This window comes from Terrapene carolina, unplaced genomic scaffold (genome assembly GCF_002925995.2).
Source record: "Terrapene carolina triunguis isolate 2854851 unplaced genomic scaffold, T_m_triunguis-2.0 Scaffold113, whole genome shotgun sequence".
Lineage (NCBI taxonomy): Eukaryota > Metazoa > Chordata > Testudines > Emydidae > Terrapene > Terrapene triunguis.
Genome location: NW_020664464.1, coordinates 7,901,822 through 7,914,218, shown reverse-complemented (window position 1 = coordinate 7,914,218; position 12,397 = coordinate 7,901,822).

The window sequence follows — 12,397 nt, the reverse complement described above, 5'->3', positions numbered from 1 at the left end:
CTGCCCTGCTGTGTGGTGGTGAGGCTAGGGGCTTCCGCCCAGCAGGGAAGGGGTCTCAGGGCTTCAGCCCCATGGGGTATGCCTGCCAGGGCTTGGGGATTCAGCAGAAGTGGGACTGAAGCCCCTACCCCCACCACCCTGCTTCTCACGGGGCTGAAGCCCTGAGCCCCAGCAGGCACACCCCAGCTCTCGAACTTGTGAAGATTGTCGCATGTGGCTCAGAGGGTCAGTAAGTTTGGCCACCCCCAGTATAGACACAAGTCTTAGTATGGCTAAGTGGATGACACTGTCTTGAAAAGACTCTTCCAAAACCTTGTGCTTGGTTATGCTGTATAATGTTGCAAAACTTTCATATATAATGGACTATGTTGAGCATCCTCCTTTAATGGCGGGTCAACAAAGAGCCGCTTTCTAGTAACAGGCAATGTTGTTGCTTCTGTAGCTCAAGCACTAGAGGTGTGTGCTGAAGTTCAGAGCCCCAACCATGTGGATGATGGGGATTGGATTGGTACAGATGAACATAATAGAATTTGCCTTTATGTAGCCTTAAGAAACAAAACCTAAGAAAATTGTGTACAAAATGAACTAAATTTTAAGAGCATTATTAAGGCTACAAAGTCAAGCACGGAAAGTTACAAAATGCCAGAATTAATGTTGCTTGGGCAGGATATCTAAAATCATATATTCTTTCTAGAGCTATTAGTTTATTGGTACATAGTGCGATTTTTCAAAATTAGCTTGAATGTTATACATAGTCAACTGACTTTGAGCCTGTGAGGTCTAACAATTAGACAATGCTGATGTTTCAATCTACCAAACAAACCCTTGTTCACTGAATTCATTATTATTGCTGAGAAATAATGCAGCATTATATTTTTCATCAAATGTAAAGCATTTGCAGGTCAGGGTTCCTGAAATGATAGATTCTTTATGACATATTTATTTGTCTAATTCATATAATTGGTGTATTAAAATGAACAAATTAGAAATAAGCAGCCACAGGGTGATGGATTAACAGGAGCTTTAAAAGCTTTGCAGTTTCCTCATATAATTATTGGGAAACCTTGTTTAATTAGCATAAAATGCATTAGTAACAATTAAACAAAGTTGAGGTCAACAAATTAACCTTTTTTAATTTAAAATTGACTTTTTAATTTTAGAGTGCTATCATCCCAGAAGAAAATGACATTTGATTAAAATGGGATATTCTGATACAATTATAATACAACAAGGCTTCCCCACGTTTTCTCTTAAGATCTAAGATTCAGTGCCAAGAAGAACAGCTGCACATACAATTTTAAACAACTACACTTGCTGGACTTCTTGCTAAATGGAATGACACTTACATAGTTGCTCCATTTCCTAATCCCACATCATGCACATCAATTGAAAGGGGTTAAGAGCCCATTAAATTCTCTTCTTGGTCCATAAGCTTCTTTGCAGTACCTCTCCCATGTTGTGAAGAAAAATTCTTGAGGATTAGTCTATAAGGATTACAGTACTCCTGAAATTTCTTGACTTATGTCTTGAAACATAGGGTCATTTTAATTACCTATAGATGAAAGCCTCTGGTTTGACTTCAGACTTAAGGTGTTTCTTATAATGTATAACACCTTAGGAACCCATGAAATGCTAGCTTTAAGATTCAAATTTAAGAGGTTGTTGAGTTTCTTCTAAGCTTTTCTTCTTTTTCTTACAGTGCTTTTGTGTGAATCGTTATTACTGACTCTGGAAATGATGAGCATAGTTTTTATGGATGGAAACATAAAATGCTAGGGTGGAATAAAGGCTGTGGAAACTGCAGAACTGAAAAAGGGGATCCTGGTCTTATGCTTACTATTTTGTCAGCCATTAGGTGGTATTACAGTCACAGTTTAACAGAGACTATGAAATGGTGAGTGTTAGAGCAGTGTGGGAAGGAAGAGATATTAGAGTGTGACATGGTTATCTGTAGCAGAATGGGCAAAGTATATTCCAGTGAGGTTTAATGGCAAGAGAGGAAGTGGATGCATCTAGTTTATAAACTTCTGATTGTTCCATAGCATTAGAAACAGAAAGGGAGAAGTTTGGCAAAATGACATTCTGGTTGAGAAGGAGAGGATAGGATGATTGTTATATAATCATAGAAATGTAGGGCTGGAAGGAACCTTGAGAAGTTGTCTAGTCCAGTCACCTGCACTGAAGGACCATGTAGTCCTAGGCCATCCCAACACATGTTTGTTTAACCTGCCTCTAGTGACAGAAATTCCACAGTATCACTTGGAAGCCTATTCCAGAGCTTAACTACTCTTATAGTTAGAAAGTGTTTCCTAATATCTAACCTAAATCTCCCTTGCTGCAGATGAAGCTCATTATTTCTTCTTGTCCTACCTTCAGGGGACGTGGAGAATAATTGCTCACAATCCTTTTTGTAAGAGTCCTTAACATCTTTGAAAACTGTTGTCTGTCTCCCCACCCCCAGTCTTCTTTTATCAAGACTAAACATGCCCAGTTTTTCTAAACCTTTTATCATGTTAGTTGCTCTCTTATGGACTCTCTCAAAATATGACACTCAGAAATGGACACAGTACTCCAGCTGAGGCCTCATGAGTGCTGAGTAGAGTGGAATAATGACCTCCTGTATCTTACATATGACACTCCTGTTAATACACCCTGGAATGATATTTGCTTTTTTTTTTTTTTTGCAACTGCATCATGTTGTTGACTCATATTCAATTTGTGATCCTCTGTAACAGTGGTTCTCAACCTTTCCAGACTACTGTACCTCTTTCAGAAGTTGGATTTGTCTTGCATACCCCCAAGTTTCACCTCACTTAAAAACTACTTGCTTACAAAATCAGATAAAAATACAAAAGTGTCACAGCACACTATTACTGAAAAATTGCTTACTTTCGCATTTTGTCTGTATGAAATTTTTGTTTGTATTGACTTCGCTAGTGCTCTTTATCTAGCCTCTTGTAAAACTAGGCAAATATCTAGATGAGTTGATGTACCCCCAGTTGTGAACCACTGGACTATAACCTTCAGATCTTTTCAGCAGTACTACTACCTACCCAGTTATTCCCCATTTCATTGTTGGGCATTTTGATTTTTTTTTTCTTCCTAAGTGCAAAGTAGTACATTTGTCTTTATGGAATGTATCTTGATTTTTAGATCAATTCTCTATTTTGTCAAGGTCACTTTGAATTCTGATCCTGTCTCCCAAAGTGCTTGCAACCCCTCCCAGTTTAGTGTCATCTGCAAATTTTTATCAGTCTATTCTCCATTCCATTATCCAGGTCATTCATGAAAATATTGACTAGTGCCACACTCAGGACCGAGCCCTGCCAGACCTACTAGGTATGCCCTCCCAGTCCAACAATGAACCTTTGGATAACTATACTTTGAGTATCAGAGAGGTAGCTGTGTTAGTCTGGATCTGTAAAAAGCAACAGAGAGTCCTGTGGCACCTTTAAGACTAACAGATGTATTGGAGCATAAGCTTTCGTGGGTGAATGCCCAGTTCGTTGGATGCATGGTCTTTCAACCACTTGTTCACCCACGTTATAGTAATTTCATCTAAACTGTATTCCTCTAGTTTCATTATGAGAATGTCACGTGGGACTGTGTCAAATGCCTTACTAAAATCAAGATATACGTCTACTGCTTCCCCTTGGCGGTCCAGGACGGTTTGTTTACCTGCCACGTCCGAGGTTCGGCCGATCGCAGCTCCCACTGGCCGGGAAGTGGCGCAGGCCGAGGGATGTGCTGGCCGCCCTTCCCTCAGCCCCCATTGGCCTGGAGCAGCGAACCGCGGCCAGTGGGAGCCACGATCGGCCGAACCTGCGGACATGGCAGGTAAACAAACCAGCCCGGACCGCCAGGGGCTTTCCCTGAACAAGCGGCGGACCGGCTTTGAGAAGCACTGCATTAGATTGTAGAACAAAAAATGGTGGAAAAATCTATCACGGGAGTAATTTCAAATGGACTTGTCAAAACATTGGCAAATGTTATAATCAACATTGGCAGGAGGATTAGATAATTAACAGGTCTCTTAAGTTCTGTGTTTATTGTCTGATTTATCTGTTGATAGCATATATATTTTTGCCTATTTTGATAGAGGATATGACCATTTTTAATCTCCAAAAGTGATAACTCTTCTGTTTTAAAAAAAAATCATTTCCCTCCAAAAAATAACAGGGTGTCACTGTAACATAAATTTTGTTTTTGGCCTCACACAGTGTTACTATTGAGAAATTAATTTCTCAGAAATCAGGACACCAAGTGTTGTTAAGGTTGAAACCTCAACCTCAACATTGCCCCCTACTTTTATGTTTTAAAACACAACATATGCATATCAAAAATTATGTCTCACTTAACATATAATGCTATACAAACTGGCTTTTCTTGGCATATGGTACATTCCAATATCAGAGTTGTTCTCATTTTTAAGTCTCAGTAAGATCTACAAAACAAGCTAAGTTTGGAGACAATTAACTCAGCAGTTTAAGTTTAGTATTTCAAGTTGAAGGGTCCAGATTCTGAAACAATTACAAGCTTCAGATGTTAACTTCTAAATTTTCCATTTGAAACAATCCTGTTTAACACTGCATTGATTCTAGCTTTTTGCATGGAAAGTAAAAGGGGGGCGGGGAAAGATGGAGACACCATTTTATATTCTATTTTTTACTCAACATTGTTTTCAATATTCTATTCAGGGTTAGTGTTTTGTTATCTGTTACTTCTGTATCATGTTTGTCTTTCTTTGGAGAATGAATCAATGTTTCCTGAGCAAACATTTGAATGAGAGAGCTGGTTTTGGATGACACTGTTTTTGTGTAACAGTAATAACATAAACTTCAACTTATTATAGAGTAACACTTTCACACAAAAGCATCTTGGTTTATGCATCAGTATGGTAGATTATATCCACTGAGGGACTACTGCTAGTTAGTTAACTGCTAATGAAGGACCAGCAGGAGGCAGTGCAAAACATTGACTATTGCTTTTTTTTTTTTTTTTAAATTGGAGGCCAAGATTTTAAAAATAATGGCTGCCTTACATTAACCTCCTAAATCTGTTTTGAGGCATCTAAATAAGTGGCTTGATTTTTTTTTCCAAAAGAGCCATGCATCCAGCAGCTTCCATTGATACCATTTGTTTAATGTGAGTAAATGAAGTAGTAGAACACTGTTCTGTTAATTAAGTTTTCTTTCATTAACTCTGATGGTGCTTTATGCCCACTGGCAGCCCTCATCATATAAGGTCAGGTAGGCCTGCTCGCATTTTTTAGATTCCAGCTTCCGCTATCACTTTTTGCACTCAGTGTTGATATATCCGAGAGAAGTAACGTATGACTCTGAAAAGTCTCTATTCAGATTTTTTTTCGGAGCGCACTGTACTGAGGATGGTCACACTGACTGGAAAGACTGTAACAATAATAATCAACCCTGGAACAAGAAAAAATATTTCTTGCAGTAAATGGTGGCTGCAGCTAATCTACTGACCATGCACCGCCGCTTGTCCTTACTGCGACTCCAGCAACCCCTTGTTCTTTTGGCCATTCCGTGGGCTGACCCAGCCATAGGATTTACCCATGCCTGGCCTGATGCTGTAAACTAAAAACACTCTCTAATTTGTAAAACAGGCTTGAGCTGATCAAGGGCAGCTTCAAGCAGTGTAGGCCAGTGGTTTCACTGCCCTGAACCCTTACATTCCTCTGTCTCCCAATCTCCATATTGGGATACACCATTAACTCCCTCACATTGAATAGCCAGCTGTTTTGCAAATGTTCTGTAGAAGAATGATCCCACAAACAACCAAAGTTGGGATCTTCGAGATGGACCGTAAGAACTTGCTCAATGGCACTATTAAGTTTCCAGCACCAAAAAGGAAAAATGTGGTACATCAGTAAACAAAATAGACAACACAAGAACTTAAATTTCTTGTGCACAACTGACTGAAGTAGTCAGTGCCTCTAGTCCAGCATGTGGATGGAGAGGTATACCAGGATAGGGGAGGGGAAAGGGTTGGTGCTTACTTCATGAATGGTAAGTTGTACAGGTCCACCACAGGGTCTAAAGGCCAGCTAATCAGACATTTGAACACAAAGCTAGGCCAGAATTTATTGGTAGGTTAGCCCCAGCAAAAGGAATCTGGGGCTAGATTCACAAAGGAACTTAGGCATTGCAACACTCAGCATAGCAGCACCTAACTTTTGGGCACCCTGCTGCCTACTGGAATTCACAACACTGAGTTAAGTGTTAGGTGCTTCCTATACAGTGCATGGGCGGAGTTAGGTGCCTAAGAATGGAATTCAGAAAAGCCAACAAGCTGAGCAGGGAGCCACCTAAGCTAGCTAATAGGAAATGCCAAGGAGAGGGATGTAACCTAAGACCCTCCCCTCAAAAGGGCTTAGGTGAATCTCACCAGCTAGGAGATGCTGTCTTGTGCAAGAAACAGAGGAGGAGGCAGCCCCTGTGTAACCTTTGGCCCAGTGATTAGGGCACTCATGTGGAATATGGAAGACTACTGAAATTTAGGTGCCTTGGGACTTTAGTAGAAGAAATTTTAGAGAGAACCACGACCGCCTTACATGGATATTGTTCCAAATCCAATTTTTTTTTTTTTTTAAGGACAGACGTTAGATAAAGCCATTCAACCCTATCAAAGGCTTCCTCTGCATCTAGAGATAAGGCTATGGAGGGAACATCTGACATCTGAGCTTGCTGGATCTAATAAGCAACTTTTCTTGTATTATCAGCAGCCAATCTTTCTTTAATGAAACAAACCTGATCGGTATGTATAATTGATGGGATGATGGTGTTCAGTTGTGTCACTAACATTTTTGCAATTATTTTGCAATCTGTGTTCAAGAAACAGATGGGGTGGAAGTTGCCACAGTTACAACCATTTTTGTTCTTCTTTAATATTAAAAGTAATTAAAGCAGTTCTCATGTCACAAGGCATGGTGCCTTCCTGGAATGTTTCAATGAAGACCTTTGAAAGAATAGAAGATAGCTGATTAAAAAATGTTTTGCGGAAATCTGCTAGAAAGTCATCCATCCCAGGTGCCTTGCCAGAATTCATATTTTTATAGCCTGTTTGATCTCTTGTGTTGTGATAGCTTTGTGTATAAACACTTGTTCTGAAGTTAGAGTATTAGAGTATGAAGTCTCTGCCTTCAATGAAATGATCAAATTTATTAGAGTCAAATTGGATGTCTGATTTATATAAAGCTTGATAGAATTGCTTAATTATTTATATCTACTGGTTCACGGATGTTGTTGTTGGCTAGTTCCATCTTAAGTCTTCTGGCAAATAGTTTATCTCCTTTATCTCTCCATTCATAATATTCTTGTTTGACCCTGTGGAGTGCAAATTTGACTTGGCTGGATAAGCATTCATTATATTTATAGTTGGTTTTGATTAGAGAACGTAGGCGTTTTTCATAATTTGGGTGAGTCTTGTGTGTTCTCTGCAATTCATCTATTTCCTTGTCCAAAGGAGAACAACAGAAGAGTTCAATCATCTGCTAGGAGCTGGAAGATTATATTAGTGACCATTATTAGATCTACAAGGATACATAGGAAAACAAACTGATTTTTAAAGTTGTTGAGGTATGCTTTCTATGATAAAAACATTCTGCTAATTTTGGTCAAATCTGGTCTCAGTCTTTGAAGTTTCTGCCAAGCTTCCGTGGGGATTTGCAAAATTTTGTGGAGCCTGCTAAATCCATAGTGAAGGTAGATGTGTACTTGATGCTGTATCTGATATTGGTTGGCCCCCTCAAGATTTGTTTTATGCCATTGAATGCAGCTCTATTTTTGTTAAGCTCAGCTAAGAAGTCAGGAAAAGAGAAATAAATTTTGTGGCCTTTGTACAGCTTCTCTGGCAGCATTCATTAATGTTACTTTATCATTGAACTTCAGCAGCTTGAAGATGATGGGTCTGGGCTCCCCAGACTCCTGCCTTCTAGTACTTAGGCATTCAATGAGTCCTTTCAGTATCTAATGGGGGAAGCTGGGAGTCCAATTTAACTATGTCAGGGAGAGGAGCTGAAGAAAGCTGATTATATCCTTCCTCTCTAGACCCCTAGCAATGCCCAAGAGGCAAAGGTTGTGTCTTCAAGATCTGTTTTCTAAGTCATCCTGTTTTTCTTCCAGTTTGTCTAGTTTAAGCTTTAAGGAGGCAGTTTCTTCTTTAATGTCACTGGTTTCAATTGCCGTCTTTTGTTGCTCATTTTCCAAGTGAGCCATTCAGCATTTTACATCACACAGATCTTTAGAGAAGCCACACATATTTTTTTAGATTGAATCCAGTTGGTCTGTGAGGAATTCTTGAAGTTGCTGCAATATCTTGGGCTAGGTTTTGCTGTGGCCTTGAGGTCTCTGCCTTCAGCTGCTTAGGTGATTCAATCTTAGGTTGTTTGTTCTCTCATTTTTCTATTGGAATCCATATTCATAGTTTTAAGTTTATCCAGGGGATTAATTTAAACTTTTTTGACAAACTGATTGCTAATTTGCTAGGAAAGTAATTAGAAATGAATTGATAAATGGGGGGTGAGAAGGTATGGGAGTAGGCAGCCATCTTCCTCATGGGGCCATGAGTTACATGCCCAGGCTCTCTATTAATTGTATGGGGACACTTGTGTGCCTAAGAAAGGTAGGATGTATAGCCCAGATTCTCAAGGGAACTTAGGCGTGTAGCTCCCATTGATCTGGGCCTCAGGCATCTGACAGGTGTTGCCCTCAGGCCCATCAGTCTTTGCTTGGGATTTTCGGTCATGATTCCTCTCCTTCAGTAAGGCACCTAAGCCAGGTCAGCCTGACTCAGCCCTTTCTTGGAAGAAGAGGGAAGAGAGAGGACCCCCCTCCTGCCCCCATCATAGCCAATAGCCCAGTGTTTTAATGGCAATACCTGCTCTGCTGATTGGGAGCACAGATTTAAACCAGAATCTCCCACATTCCAGCTGAGTGCCCTAACTATTAGGCTATAGGGTATTCTGGGGTGGGGCTGTCAATCAGAGCGTTCAACTTTGTAAACTAACTGTTAGGGAAGAACCAACAGGAAATGAAACAATGGCAAAGATAGGGTACAGCCAGGGGTCCTTAGGAAAACAATGAGGAAGCTATTCATTAGGAAATACCCCCAGTCTTACTGCAACTAAGCTGGTAACATTTATTCTTCCTAGACCACAGTCTAAGAACAAAACTGATACTAAACCTTAAAGATGCTGGTCTAGGGAAGAAAGGCTGTTGAGTGAGTTCACACACACACACACAACCTTAATTGCCATTATTTATTAACCCTCATCATGAGAATCACAGCTTTGAGAACAAGGACTCAACGAGTAGAGATGTGGGATGAACCTCTCACCTCTAGATGATTGGGGGAAGGAAGTTGAATTCCCAGTCACTGCAGTTTCTCCTATAGCCCTGTATTTCAATTTCTAGAGTCATACAAACATTTAAATACTTTAGAAAATTGCTAACGCTGAGTTTCATAGCATCTGTGAATCTCAGCTCTCTTTTTTTTTCTTTTAATGATTCTGAATTTCTGAGACTAAAGGGGCTTTGTAGTCAGAAAAACCGAAAAATAGCTTGCAGTGGTTTCCTGCAATTTTGCTGCTCTACTTTAGAGCCCTTCATAGCTTTTACTGCAAAGTTGAAGTAAGAGATTTCATTTACAACACCAGCCTTTCTCAAATAGCTGCATTACCACATAAAGCTCAACTGATCATACCGCGCCCTTCATACCGTGCCTGTCGTATCGTGCCTGTCATACCGCGCCTTTCTATCAAGAGTGGTAAAATGCAACTGAGCCCTTGCCTCAATCCAGGCTCACCATTGTCAGACACTAATGGAGGGCTCCTGAGGCCCATAGTAGAGGTGGGGTGTAGCTCCACTGTTGCTCTCCTTCTGATCTGCTACAATCCACAGGAGAGGAGTTTGTCAAAAAAATTATTCGATATTCTATTGTATTACTTGAGAAAGAGCATGTGAACATATAACTAAATACTGTAGCCTAAAGAGTATGCCTAGAAGGGGGGCAGATAAGGTTACATGTGCAATCTTAACTTTGTGATATCCTGGCTTTTGAATGCATAACAGTGAAAACTAAACTTTGTCTTATCATAGCTTTTTTTGAGTGTGTATGTGTGGCCTGTGGATAGAGTTCCTCCTGGTTGTGGTAGGTTAGTGTAATTTTTGCATATCTAATTAAGCATCAGTCATACACTTGACTTTTTACCTTCTTCTAGCTGCAATAGAAGTTGTGGGTTAGATGTGCTGTACTTAGTAGCGAGAGTGCAGTAGTATATTATTGACCACTCTCTACAGTCTATACTTGAGCTGGGAGGTTAAATTAAGAGCAAAGACATAATGGTGATTATCAAACTGTCCTGCTGCATCTGACCACACACAGGAAAGGGAGGCTGGAGGGTGTGTGGAATTGGTCTGTGGCTCATAGCTGTGAACAATGCAGATCGACTACTTTTTATAAAAAAAAGACAAAAAATGGAAGTGAAACAGCAAGAGCTGTCAAGCCCTGTTGTGCGACTACAAGCAATATAATGATTAAGAGTAAGAAAGTCTTCTCTTTGCGTAATCCTTCAGAGGCCTGTCCCTAGCAGGCTTTATAAATGATTCTAAGATACTAGTCACAGCTTAGAATATAGCATCTATGACTCATTTTGTAAGGTTAGAGGGAATATATATTCTTACCTAGCATCTGAAAACATGACTGCAATCTTTTCTTATTTTACTGTAGTTTTCCCTGCATTGATAAAGAAATAATGTATATAATCTCAATATAGTTTGTTTTTATGACTTTCTGTTCACAAAACAAATAGCATATCTATGTTTGCTACTGCTTTCGTTACTCTCTCTCTCACACACACACACACACACACAGACACACACACACACACAAAACAGCTACACACACGCTCTCACATGGCTGATTTTTCATTACTGAAAAGCCAGATACCCCATTAAATTATTGAAGAGCATCCTGTTATATTTATTACAGAGGTGGCTGATATTACTGGCAATTGTCAAATTTCAGTTTCCTGTTGTTGATTTTCATGCATGAGAAACACACAGCGGCTGGACTCATGCCAGAGCTCCATCAATCTCTCTAGGCTGCTTCGACCTCAGGACATGTAAGAGTAGCGGATAAATTGGAAGATCAATGCCTTGTCCCTCCTGCTGTGCCAGCTGCTATTGAGAAATTAATATGAGGATCACTATAAATAAAAGATAAAAGATGATATGGCTTACAGTGTAAAATATTAAGGCTGGACACGCTGTGCTCTATGAATCTAAACCCAAAGCTAAGCAAATTAACCCTGTAAGAGTATCCACTGCCTTTGTGAGTTTGAGAAAAGGTTGTGCAAAGGAGAAGAGCTCTCTTTAGACTGACTAGCTTTTAAGGAAGCCTGGAGATTTAGCAGAACTAACCACAGTATCCGCTAATATAGGACGGCAACCCATAGTCGTGGTCTTCAGATTTAACTGTAAGTCATAAAGAAGTTGCATGTCATAATATATTCAGTAGCATAACTCTGGGAGAATAGATAACTGATTTGCTAATGACATATGGAATCTTTAAGTTACCAGTTTAAGGTCACTAGTGCCCAAAAGCTGTTACCAACTGTGGTGAACATGGGACATTTCTGTGTTTTTGTGACAATTAGAGGTGACTCACTTTTGTACCACTATTGCTTTGTTCTTTCCAGAGCCCTTGCCGGGAGCAGGGGAATAAGTGATAAATGGACTGGATGTGAGCCAAGGAGACATGACTGGGTTCATATGAATGACCTACCAAGAACTGCAGCACGTGAATAGCACTACCTTGGAGATGCAATGAAGACCAATGACTGGACCCTTTACATAAAAACATCTCCCAAAGTGACATTTTGGAATGTGAATGGTCCATTACCTGCTGTGTTCTAGCTCTTCCCCACCTCAATCCAAGGAGAGAGGAAGTTTATAGTACATATGAACACAGCATGACTTCAACTGGAGAGACAGGGGTAAGGTGTTAAGAGACAGATATAAGAGAACTTGTTCTCCCAGTGGAAGGGGGGTAATCCAACCCAGAACAGGGTGGTAGGGCCCAGGAGGCTTGCTGCAGGCATGCAGTCTGTATCCCAGGCTAGTCCCAAGAGGAACCTTCTTAATCAACCCAACTCTCACCTAATTGAAGCGTTACACACTTAAACTTTTCTTTACCATTTTAACCCCTGAACAGTGTATTCCTGCTGACTGATAAATGATTTCTTGTTTTGAAAACACTGTCATGTGTCACTGTCAGCATCTGCTGGTTGCCTATCTCCCAAACGGCTGTTTCCAAAGGGGTCCAAGCTCATTTGGACCTGCTGAAGGAGCCACGGCACAGAGGTGCTGAAGCCCGG